This window comes from Colius striatus, chromosome 5 (genome assembly GCF_028858725.1).
Source record: "Colius striatus isolate bColStr4 chromosome 5, bColStr4.1.hap1, whole genome shotgun sequence".
Classification (NCBI taxonomy): domain Eukaryota; kingdom Metazoa; phylum Chordata; class Aves; order Coliiformes; family Coliidae; genus Colius; species Colius striatus.
In genome coordinates, this window is record NC_084763.1 from 21,026,744 (window position 1) to 21,039,899 (window position 13,156).

Sequence of the window (13,156 nt, forward strand, 5' to 3'; positions counted from 1 at the left end):
TGGGAGACAAAGAGAAAATAAGGATTTCAAATAGAAAATGAAATTACCTCTTTGAAATTAACAGATATATAGGCATGCAAGCAAATTATCATGTCTTCATTTTTTTTTTGTCCCGTGCTTTTTGCTTTTAAATATAACATTTAACTTTAAATGGCTCTTTCTACTTTAAACAATCTGTTGTAGCAAGAAATTTAAATGCACTGCTGTAAAACACTATCATCAGCAAGCTGGAACCTACTTTCATCTCACTTTTCTTAAACATCTGGGAATCAAAAACATCTGTAGATTGGCATGGAGTTAAGAGTTCCTCTCTAAGTGTCTTTGGCAAAACCACATAGATGGGCTGATTATCTTGCTCTTAAATGTCCTCAAAAGCAAAGAGTTCCTTTCTGGCAGTCAGGGGAATTATAAGAAATTACTTCACAGATTAGTAAGTTTACTAACAATTGCATCTAAGTTTTATTCCCGTTTCCCATTTCTAGGTATATATCAGACTGATCATCTTCCTTCCTATGTTGCCCTGAAGCACTATCTAATAGCCAAATGGTGACACTTTTAGTCTAATTTTTCCCAAAACTCAGGTTCAAATAATAATTCTGCTTCAGCCACTATGGATGGCAGAGCATGTCTCTGGTTTGTCCTTTCCATCTTGTACTGCAGTCCCCAAAGAAAAGGCTGGATACCTAGTGCATTGTTAGGAATAATTAGAAATAATACATTTGTCATGAAGTGCAAGCTAGTACATGTAGTACAACACTTCATCTTCAGTTGCATATATACCTTGCACCTTTTCTTGCAAGTAAAATAAGCTCTCCAATACTAGGTGTTCTCTGCAATAGTTCACATCCTTTCAGGATTTTAAGGAAGAAAAGGCCAGTGCCAAGCAAATGGTAGATTTATCAGATTTCCCAAAACTTAGGAACGCCAAATCTTTTTTACTAAACTAATCTCAAAAGCATGCCAGCAACCCACGTCTGCCTTGCAAATTTAAGTGCTTGTGTCTGGCAAACTGCTACCGGATGGTTGAAAAACAGTGCTTAAAGGGCTGACTCCACTTCTCAGGAAGACAAGTAACCCCGGCCCTCCATAGGTTCCAGCCGGAGACTCGGGCCAGGGGGTGCCGGGCAACCTCAGCCTGGCACTGCTCATTTTCACCACACCGCCTGTATCCCTCATCCACGAGGAAGTGGTTTGTATCCAGCTAGTCTCTTCAGGGAGCAATGTTGTGAATTCACGTCAAACTGCATTCCCCCTCACCCCCACCTTGCGTGACTGGTAACTAAATTCTGCGTACGCTTTATGTAAATAAAAGTGCCTCGGGCTTCCTCGGAGGGTAAAAGACCCCGAACAAACGGAAACTTCTCGGTATCAAAGAAAAGAACAACCCAACCCAAACCCCGGCGCTGTTGCCCGCCCGGGTTCGCGAAGAGCAGGCGGTACCGTGTAGTGGGACAGCCCGCCGCGAACACACGCTCATCCCTATTCCCGCCCTTCTTCTTGCCCTCCTCCTCCTTCTCCTCGGCGGCCCAGGCAGGCCGCGATGTCCCCGCTCTCCGAGCACCCCAAGCCCCGCGCCCACCCGCGGCGGCGGCGTGCGGCCGGAGCAGGCGCGGCGCGGCAGACTGTGGGCAGCCACGGCCTCACGGTGCGGCGGGCGCCTGCGCAGAGAGAGCCGAGGGGTGGGTGGGCGGCGCCATCGCGCGTTCCCGCGTGCGGGCAGCGAGCCCTTCCCCTTCCCTTCCCCGGGCCTCCCCCATCGCTTCCCCCTGCCCCGCGTCCCTCACAGGGCGCCAGGTCGGCGCGAGGGTCTGTGTGCCGCGCAGGGAGGGAGGGAGGGAGGCGGGGAGGGAGAGAGAGGCTGAGCCAGATCTTCATGCCACTGCAGGCAGCAGCAGCAGCAGGTAAAACCAGCCCCAGAGCATCTGCTCCCTTTAACCCGCTTGCCCCCCTCCCCGCCGGCCTCCCAGCAGTCAGCGTGTCGCCCCCCGCGTCCCGGCCCCAGCCGAGGCGTCTTCTCGGCGGCGCCTGGTCCCACCGCACTCCCGGCCGTCAGCGGGCAGCAACGGGGCCAGCTGGGGCGGTGAGGCCTGCGCGTACCGGGCTGCCGCCGCCGCTCCTCGGCCTCCTCACGCTCTTTCCCACGGGGCTGCCCGCCGGAGCGGGCGGCGGCCCGGTGTTCGGCCCAAGGCGTGCTGAGGGCAGGTGCTCCCCATCAGGGATCTCTTGAGCCAGAGCTTCGTTTCTGGGAGGGAGGAGGAGGCAGATTAGTCACAAGGTTTCCCACTCTGGAGGGGTTTTTTTTAATGTTGCTGGTGATTCTGGTGGCTGAAGAAGGAAGTTAAGGTCTCCATGATTTTTTTTTTCTTCTCCAGGCCTTGAAAAAGAGTTTTCAGAAGCAGCTTAGTTTCCCTACACTTTTCCAGCCCCAGAGCCTTTTTTCTCCCTGTTCTCACCAATCTGACTCATCTGTGCTAGCTGTTTAGTTTATTGCCGTCAGTGATGGATGTTTAACTGGTTTTTCTTTTAGGGTATGGTAGTAGTGTACAAGTCTGGATTTCAGTGCAAGGGCTGCAGTTGGAGAGTTCTATGCTCTCAGATTGCTGTACCATACCCAACAATAGTTCAATTTAGCAATATGTTCAACTTTGTTACGCATCCTGGAGGCTTTATGATCTGCTTTTACAAAGTAGTTGTCCCATCTTATTGGCATAACGTTGCTTTAGTTGTATATATGTGCGAAAGTGGTATATATGTGAAAGAATCACGTTCCAAAACGTTCTGGGGTGGGAGTCAGGAGACAAGACTACTCTTCGAGGTCTGCCACTCCACAGTATCCATACACTGCATTACTTTCTGTAATTCTGTTTACCTTCCCTTACGTTATAAAGCACCACATAAAAATATTTCTTTTGAGACCAACAAAACCTCATTAAAGTTATTTATCAGATCTGTAACTTGCCACACACTAATTCAGCTATTTACTGATAGTACCTCCTCTATGGAAAACTAAAGCTTCCAAAATATACTCCAAATAAATGTGAGCTGATTGTTGATATTGAAAATATTTTTAAAAGTTTGAAGGTCATGAAACTTTCAGTTAACTTTTTTTTTATGGCCCATATATGGCCCAAATGTTACTCTAAAGGTCATATGTATATATACATGACAGTAGTGTTTACTGGAGTTGTTACAATTCAGGTTGTGTTGCAATATATTCAGATTATTAGGTAAACACTGAATGAGACACTGCCTAGTCCAAAGGAAGTCTTGATTCTTTAAACTTTGTTTATATTTTCTTACCTGAAACTGGCAACTCTGTTGCTGAGCCAACAACAAGAGCTTACCCTGATATGAACTGTGAACAAAGTGTAAGGCCATGAGCAGTTACAATTTTTATTTACAAGTGCATACTGGGAAGACTGCATTTTTTCTCCCTTCTAGATTTTATGATGGCTTCATAATTTAGATACTACAGATATGGTAAACTTAGGAAAACTCAACATGTCAGAAGATATTCATGACATTCTTTTGTTAGTAAGATGAGGAAGGCAACTAAATAAGGCTTGTGTTGGTACCTTTGTTTAGCAGTTAATTAAGCTTATGAGATTCTTGTATGTATCACTTCATTTCACTTTCTCAGAAATCTGAGAAAAGCCACAAACTTGATTTTTTACAGATAGTTTTTCAGTTTCTGCTGTGATATTAGCCAATCACATTGGTCACACAGAAATAGTTCAGAGCTCTTCTTAAAATACTGTGGCACCTGCAAGAGTGGCACTTACCTTTGAGAGATGTAGGTGGAAACGTCTCATATTTTTCATTCTTTGCATTCTTTTTACGGTGTTGGCTTTTCTCAAAAATTGTTAATTTCCTTTTTTTGTTTGCAGTTGGTGTCTTTTGGACTTTGGTACTTCTTATTAATGTGCAAGAAAAATGTGATTTGGTGGAAATGTGTTATACATCCTCTGCCTGCCTATGATTTACACTAACATAGAGATCATCTTTGCTCTCTTCTCGTGGTGGTTGCTATTATAACTTCATTTTTCTCAGGGGAAGGGCAATGCAAAAAAATGGTTTACACTTTGCCCTGAAAGGATTTGTTGACAAAGTCTTAGAAAGTTTACTCTGTGCTCCATCCTTAGGAGTTTTATCTTAAACTGTTAGGTATGCTGCTGTAATTGCCAACAGCTGTTGCTGAGAATTGTGGAGGATAGACAGTTTCTAAGATAATCAGTTCCTAGTCCATTTGAGGTTTTGTTGATTAGCATGTCTAAGAGCGTTTTGGATCAGAAGCTGGTGATGTCTGCAGAGTGCAAATGGGGTATGTTATCTAAACTGTTTTGGGTTAGATTCTATGCTGCTCTGTAGTAAGCTCTAGGTTTTGTGTGGTTTTTTTTCTTCTAAGTCAGGAAAGTGCCCAAAGCAGTCAGTCTGTAGTCTGTAAAAACACAGATCTTTGGTTGATTTGTGCTCTCAGAGGGAGAGGACTGTTAAATGTTATAGAAGGAGTGGCTGGTTTTGCTTGTTACATTAGCGAGGCTTAAACTCTCCTTTTTGACCTTCAAAAAAGAGGATATAGCTGTTAGCATTTCCAGGTTTTAGGAAGGTTTCCATTGCAGTCTGTTTTACTGAGGAATGTTTTTATCAGTTACCCAGATGCTTGGTTTTTTGCTTTTCTTGGTGTTGCAGCTTCTGGACTTGAAAACGATGCTGAGTTTGAGGTCCCTGTCATGGATAACGTTATAATCTGATAATTTGTATTCTTTTTATTGATGTTGAATAGAAAGAAAGGAAAGTGTAATTACTCTGGATCTTTCAGGACTCTGTAGATGACAGTCTTTGAGGAGCAGTTGACCCTTTTTATACTCTGAGGGCTGGGATAAGACAGTGTAGCCATATTGGAGCAGTTAGACTGTATACAGATAGATCTTAGAGATGAACATTCAACATTTAACATATTTTGGATAAAAGTAGAAAAATTACAAAACAGAATAGAAATGTGTATTTTGCATCTGTTAGTGGTTAGATGTAGATTTCCCAAAAGCACTGAGTCATAACATGACCTGAAGTTTGTTTGGAAATGTTTAAAAGTAATAGGAAGGATCACATGTCACGGATGTTGAACTGAAAGCAGCAGAAAAGAGATGGTCTCCTGGTATTCGTGTTCTGTTTAAAAAAACTCAGCATTTTCCTTTTGTACTACTTGTGGGGCTTTTTGTTCTGTTAATGGGCTGGCAAATAGTTATTTTAGGTTTATTAAAGAATACTACCACACGACTAACTAATCTAGTTGTGTGTGTTTGTGAAAGTTCATGTGCTTGCTCAAGTTCATGACTTGCATTTAGCACTGCATTAGGTAGTGGAGCATTACAGTGGGGATCACATCTATCTTGGTACACGAACATTTCACCTTAAATGTATTACAACATCAGCTCTTGTCTCAATGGATTTGTTCTCTTAACTTCTAGTTGGCTAAGCTTTTTTTTTTTTTTTCCTAAGTCTATCAAGATACTGAGAATCCACCATTTCTTTCTCTGGATGACTTGTTTCAGTGATTCATCTTTTCCACTATTTAAAAATAAGGCATGCAATTATTGTTTGAATACATTTGAATGCATCTGTCTTTCACTGGTTCTTGTTATCTTGCCTGAATTCTCTATGGTATCAGACTGCCTTAAATCTTGATTTGTCCCTTTGACACTGTGTTTTCACTCCTCTGCATGGTGTCAGACCCTAGCATTTAAAGACAGATACAGATTTTAAAATACATAGTTATAAAGGAGCATCAACATATCATAGATTTGCTGGCCTGACTACTCTAGGACTCTTTGATAAGTTTAACAAGTATGCTGATTTAAAAGTGTTTGTCTCTCAATGTTTTTTAACATCTGATCTTGAACATCTGTTTAACAAGTGAGTTGGAAACAAAATCAATAAAATGTGATACAATTATACCATTTTGAATCTTTCTAACTATAGAATGAAAGTATTTATTGACTATTTTTGATCTTTCCTTAAAATTTTTAACATTTGTGTTACCTCTGTCTAGTCATGGGCATCTACCGTTGCTGAGGTGGTGTTTCTTGTTAACACTCTTGGCTGTATCATATATGAATGTTTTATGTCTCTCAGTTTCTATACTTTGTATCTCGGATTTATGTTGATGGTCATCCAGCCTCCTCTTTTCCACACCTCCTCTTTTCTACATTGTCGATCCTTCTTTTTTTTTTCCTTACACTTGCTGCTTTTGTCTTAGACTATCCCCAATTTCTAGTCCAGTGACTAACTCATTTTAGCCAACATAATGTGATATATGGTAATTTCTCTGTGTTGGTTATGATGGATGCTGCTAGAAAATCATTGCCAGTAATTTTTAAAACCTAATGCTTTTACTATTGGCTACATAAGATCCTGAGATATTAGGTTTCGTTATTAAAGACTTTGGTTTGACCTTTTTGTTTCAGCACATTGCAAATATGGACTTTAAAAAAAAATCCTACTGTTTTCTAGTTTAAACTTGTGGTCTGTAACAGACCTCTGCTGTCACTGCCTTCTGAGTGAGCTGTCTTATATAACCCATGGACCCATATATAGTCAGTGTCCTTGGGTTCTGAACTGTCAGGTAACGAATGTCTGAATGACTTTTTTAATCCTGTATTGATCTTGCTTGATAATTAGTGATTTAATTGATTTAATCTCTAGCTTTTTTATAAATGGACTTTTGACCTTTTTCTAGTTGGGAAGAAGTATAGCTGTTTGATGTGTATTGACAATAGACTTGAATTTTGAGAAGGTATGGCACTTATTGAAAGTTTTAATGACTCTGTAAAGAACCGTAAAAGTATGTTTTTGACAATTATATTTCACTCTTTTGTTAGCATAAGAATTGTACCTTGCATTCAATAAATTGTCATTCAGACTGTTTTGTCACATTGACCAACAGCAGTTATTTTAAAGGAAGTTACAAAGACATCCCCAGTTATGGAATAACAGCTGTACTGTGGAGCTTCTCAAATTCTTGTTAGTGTACAAGGGTTTACAGTGCTAAACTTAAGTGTTTTCCCCCTAGGATGTTTCTTGCTGTTATGTAATTTTATAATAGATGAACATTTTCATTATTCAGAGAAATATGTAATCTTTTTACAAATTGTACAAAATTGTATTTATAATCTACCTTCCCACTGTCATGCTCAGGTCTGTTTTCTGAATTGTTAAAAGTATCTTAAAGCTCAGTAGTTTCTTGAGCAGCGCTGGTATTTCTTCTGTGCTCTGCTTTAGATGTGTCAACACAACAGATTTTAATTGCCAGCATGCTGTCCATTTACTTATACTTTTTAATGTTATTGATCTCACATGGTGTTGATGAATATGATTGTATTCTGTCTCCTGGAAATTTCCATTAACACTGGTGGATGTGACCAGCGATTCCTGCGTCATGTATGATGTGGATATACATACTCTTTTCTGTAGCCTTTTTTTTTTCACTCCTGTTGTTCACAGCAAGACGACATATATATCTAGATGAAGATCCACCTTTGTTTTATTGATTGAAGCTTGGCATGTTGCAGAGTTGAAAGTTGTTGATCTATTTTCTGATCTTCCCCAACAGATTCCCTTTCAAAGTTATTTTCTTAAACCGTGATTGGGTTTTCAATAATCTCTGCTTTTAAAGGGTTTGTCAGTGTTCCCACTGACCTTTCAGATGTAAGTTTGATTTCCTTCAAAAGTAGAGACTAAAGCCTGTAATGGTTTGTTTCATGTTTTTTTCGTGATCATTCTCATATCAACATCCTTTCTGCACTGTAAATCTGACGAAGAGGATCCAGCGTCAAAGGGGTACTTTGATTTCTTGTACCATCTTGTCTAGACTTTATCTGGAGTATTTGTGAGTAACATTTTAGAGTTTCATAGAGCCTTTCATCTACAAATGAAGATAGCATTAATCATTTTCAGTGAGAGGGAAGTGACTTATTCAATGCCAAACAGGAACTCAAAAGAGAAGCTCCAGTTAGAACCCATATTTTATAAGATCACATCACAGCTAATGCAGGAGCAGACTGTAAAAAAAAAATCTAATAAATCACACAATTTAAATGAGTTTGTTAAATGGGAGAAAAGCAATTTAAACATGTTGGTAATGGGATGAAGCTGGAACACAAAAAGTTTCACTTAAAAAAAAACCTGTTTAACTGTGAGGGTGAGGGAGCCCTGGCACAGGCTGCCCAGAGGGGTTGTGGAGTCTCCTTCCTTGGAGGTCTTCACGACCTGCCTGGACATGATCCTGTGCAACCTGATCTAGGCTGACCTGCTTCTGCAGGGGGGTTGAACTAGATGATCTCTAAAGGTCCTTTCCAACCCTTACCATTTTATGATTCTATGTTAAACAGTAGACTATGTAAAATAAATTTGAGAAATATAGTGAAGGAGTAGATGTAAGAATAATGGTACTAATGCTTATGGGACAAATAGTAAAGATTTAGAGCACTTCTCTTAATGGAAATCCGATAGCTAATTTGATAATTTTTCTGGGGATGTTAATAATTTATTTAGTGAGAAAAGTGGCTCGCAACAGATACTCATGCTTGTTTTGTATGTCCTGCTTCCTCTAAACCTTATCTGCACTTTGAGAACAGTGGCTTGAACACTTGCAGCAAATAGAGCCTGTTATTTCTATTGGAACCACATATTTAAAAAAATATGTAGAAGCCTTCCTTGTCTTTTGGTTACTCATGAGTCAATAGCATAGTGTTTCCTCCTTTAGGCCTGAGAAATTTTTAGTTTGCATCATTTACATGTATACCTATGGTGTTCATAAATATACAGAGTTTGGGGAAAAGTTAATAAATTCAAATACCTAACTAATTTTATATATATATATATATATACATGTGTGTATTTTTTTGTAGACTGAAAACTGAAACTGGTGCTGCTTGTGATGATACCTTTAGAAGTTTGTTATACCCTATAATCTTTATGTACAATGCGTTAAGTAGTCAAGGCTAACAGGCCAAAGATTTCACCTCCTTTGGCTTTTGTTGTAGATTCACATTTATATATAATACTTCTACATGTTGTCCCTTGCCAGTTTTACTGCTTCATGAAAGCAGCTGGTAGTATTGAAAAGACTCTTTTCTTTTGAAGTATGAGGAAATCTCGACTCCTGTAAATTTATGTTTTGCGACTGGATGGGAACACAGTGGATGAAAGCAAAGAGAGGAAAGTTCAACAAGTTGGAAGTCTCTGACTTCCTGTAATCAGAGGAAACTCGCGTCCCAATCAGTGGAAAGATTTCTTCAGTGGTAGATGTTCATTGTGCACTAAACCAAAAATTCGAAACATTCAATCAAATGTCAATGTCTTGGAAACTAAAAAGAAAGGAATAGAAAAGCTGGTGTTTTAGAATGATGGAGTGTGTGCATTAAAATTAAGACTTGGATTCTCTTTTTCAAATGTGCTTTTCAAAGGAAGCAGGTTAGAAAAAATGAGAGTGTTTTATGAATGAAGGTAAACTTGAGCTTTTTGTTTGTGAATTTTCTGGAGAAGTACTTATATTGTCATGTCATGAAACGCCCTTTGAAATTTTACGTTGGTACTTTGAGTATTACTTTAGAAATAACTACCCAAAATTAACTTAATTTGAAATTTAAAATTTGTTCCTATATAGCATTTCTGAAATATCCCTTACTCTGGCTATGTGTAAGGCAGCATACGCTTTGAACTTTAGTGTCCCTTTTCCACAGGATTTCTTTCTAATAGTCAGGCTGGATTTCACTTAGTAGAAAGCTACTTTGGTTTTTGAGTTTGTGCAGTGGTCCCAGCATCTATTTATTACACTTCCAATGTCTTTGATTGGAAGGTTACTTGATTCAGGTACAAGATGACAGTTGAGGCTCAACTGCAAGTCAGGGGATTCAAAAGAGATTTAAGGGATAGACAGAATGACAGAATGAGATAAGAATAGAGCAAGATTTGGCTTCTGCATTTTTAGCAAATTAACAACTGTTTGTGGTGTCTTTCATACTACAGATTTTTCAGAACTGTATATGGATCTGGGCAGTTTGCTGGTTGCTTTTGTTTCCTGCCTTTAATTGTTGAAGTTGTTTGTTGATTTGGTGTACCTTTTAGATAAAATGTCAAGCTTCGTGTGCAGAGATGGAAAGCTGCCCAGTCTTTTGTCTCTTATGACTTTTCTCTAGAGTCTTAAGTATGTTCTTAAGGTAAAGTGAGAGGAATTCTTTACTTGAGAAGAAATTAAAGCATATATTGGACTTAACATTAATTTTTAATAACCATTTATAATGATGATATCAGACGTATTTGGTGCAGTCGTACTGCTTTTACCCATAAAGGCAGAATGCATTTCTGGCAAGGTTCCATGCAGGTGAAAATAAATGGGGAGGAGCAAAGAACAGTAGCAGCCTCCATCATTGGACATAGCTCCACTTTGACATTGTGCACACCTGGGATGGACTGAGGTACACATTCAATGAACAAGTGGCACTATCAGATGTTGCAAATCTAGCAGAGGTGCTGTGTTACTTTAATAGCAGTCCTGTGTACCATATAGCCTCTCCTCAGATCAGGAGAAAAGTCCTGATCTGTTTTTAGTATGTTAAACATTTTTGTTCTGCTCTTCAGGGATTTTACATAACCTGTCAAAGTTCTTGCATGTTAGAAGAAAAATATGTAGTTCTACCTATAAGTCAGTAGTCACAACTGACATATGCCAAGAATTAGGGCATGCTGTAGCTGTTTTAGAGCATGCTGTAACTGTTTCATAGCTGTTGGATGAGACTACATTTTTACATTAATTTACAGTAATAGTGTATGATCAGTCATGGTTATAATTTCCAGTGTGAGTAATTTTATCTGAGAAGAGGGCAAATGTGGGCTGAGTGAACATCATTTTCCTTCTTGTAACAGCTTACCCAGATTGGGATATAAGTATATTGATAGACTCATGCTGTAATTTTGTAGGTTGATCAGAGTGCTTCATTTTCTAGAGCTGCTGTTATTTATCGTTTAGTGCATGAGCATGTTAGACATCTGCTAATACAGATAGTTTTTTGCCAGTGTTTCAAGGTAGCTTTCAGCAAGACTCAGGGTAATCTCCTATTTTGGATGGACTCAGCCCATCTGCTTCTGGAAGGAATGAATCAATCTAGCTCAAGCCATATAAGCTTGAGAAAGGAGAATGGCTGGATGGGGAGTGAGGTGGCTAGAGCTGAAACAGGTTAAATAGCTTTTTTTTCCCCCCTTTTTTTGGTCTTTGAGAGGGAGAGGCTTTTTTTTTTTTCTTTTTTTAATTTTTTTAATTTTTTTAACACTGCATGTCTCTTACCTGTTTCTCTCACTCTGCCCTAGTGCTTTACAGCCCTGGACTTTTTTGAGCATGAAAGAAGCTAGCATACTTCAAAAATTCCACTTTCTGGAAAAAATTAATAAAATGAAACTCAACAAAACACAGCATGTGCCTTGAACCCTTGCTTTTCATTATTCTTTATTTCACGTGCACAGCAATCAGTCAAGCTCCTCTGCTTCTGTGTTTTCAAGCCATGACTAAGTCCAGCTGCAACAGAAATGATTGTAAGGTAGTGTTGTGGGTTAACCACAGTAGGCAGCTAAGCTTCACATAACTGCTCACTAAAAAGAGATGTGGTCAAGGAAGAGCAAATACACTACCAATAAAGATACAGTTTTAGATATTGAAGCAGATTTTAAAGGCTAACTGCATTTGTGGGAGTAGGCTTTTTGCTAAGGTTGTCTTCAATTTATTGTAAAATATTTTACAGTGATACAGATACAAGCAGAGAGAATAATGTAAATTTAGTGATGAGAAGCTTGGACATTAAAGATAGCTGTCTTTACAGTTATTGAAGACTTGGACAACCAGTGAGATTTGCATTTTAAAGGTTGTGTACTGCATGGATTGATTGGGAGGTGAGTTGGATTGCATGGGTGCCTGGGGAAAAATGAGTATTTTAGGCAGGTTGAGTCATACAGGTTATTATTAAAAACAACAGCAAAAGTAAGAAAGTTTCACATGAGATCTGAATATACTGGAAGATGAAGAGAAGCTGATGAAGATCACTTCATTTTGAACCTGAGTGGTGACAAAGGTATATTTGATAATAAGCAAGAAACTCAAGGATTTCTCATTTTCCTCAAATACTCTAGTTACTTTAGGAAAAAAAAATCTCTAGTAGTACATTAAGCTGACACTATTTCTGATGTGCTTGGTATACTATCTGTACTCTCTACTCTTAAGAAAAAAAAAAAGAGACACTCAGGTGTCCAGCAAGTCTCTAGATTGCTAGTATTGTGTTTCAGCTAGTGTTTCTTTCTCACCCTGACCAGACAACTTCTGAAATTATTATTCAGGTTAACTTTAAATGAAGGCTGAGTAACAGTTTCATTTTTTCAACATGAGAGAATTTATCTTCCCAAGTCCTCAGTTACAGTTTTCAGTGATTTCATCATTGAAAAGTATCCTGAAGTGACAGCAATAAATTAACTGCCATTTCACTTGAGACTAATTCCTGTCTATAGTTAAGAATTTTCCTTAGTGAAGCGTTATGGCCATGCCAATTTTCTTGTTTATTTTGCTTAGTTTGAAGGAGCTGAAGCAAGTGTCAATTCCAGAATTCTGTTGTTGCAGCTGGTAATGGCTTTATCATGATTCATTGCCATATCTGTTTATAGCATCCACTGTATACTATGACTTTCTATCCCTTCTGATATCTTAAGAGCCAGACTCTTCCCTGTAACTTAAGATGTATCTCTGTACTTTCACCATCTTTACAGAATGTTTCAAAGTATTTTTACTTTCATTTGACATTTGCCTTTTCTGAGGCTGAAGCTGTTTTACTGTCAGTTCCTCTCAAAGAATGTCTGTGCCACCAATCTGATACATCGCCCTCGTGACACAGGTAAAGGATGACAGATAGTGAACTGAAATTGAAATGCAGGCAGACTTTCTGTATCACATATACATGTAAACAAATGAAAAACTACAAAACTGGCATTTATCATCTTGCCTAGACAAGAGACAGAGAGATAAATACTCTCTTCCACCCTGGAGTTTTTCTTTTGATACTGTCTTCTCAGCTCTGGTTCTGCCATTTGACCTCTTCAGTGTTTCTGAAGTGGACTGTCT

General features: G+C 39.1%; 1 protein-coding gene across 4 annotated transcripts in view; it reads left to right on the forward strand.

Moving 5' to 3' along the window:
• The first annotated feature begins 1,723 nt into the window (after positions 1–1,723).
• Positions 1,724–13,156, forward strand: part of TBC1D5 (TBC1 domain family member 5) — a 327,211-nt gene continuing 315,778 nt past the window's right edge. For all 4 annotated transcript variants that reach the window (XM_061996640.1, XM_061996639.1, XM_061996641.1 and 1 more), the window contains exon 1: positions 1,724–1,901. The gene's annotated coding sequence lies outside the window, so the exon portion shown is untranslated. The remainder of the gene's footprint in view (positions 1,902–13,156) is intronic.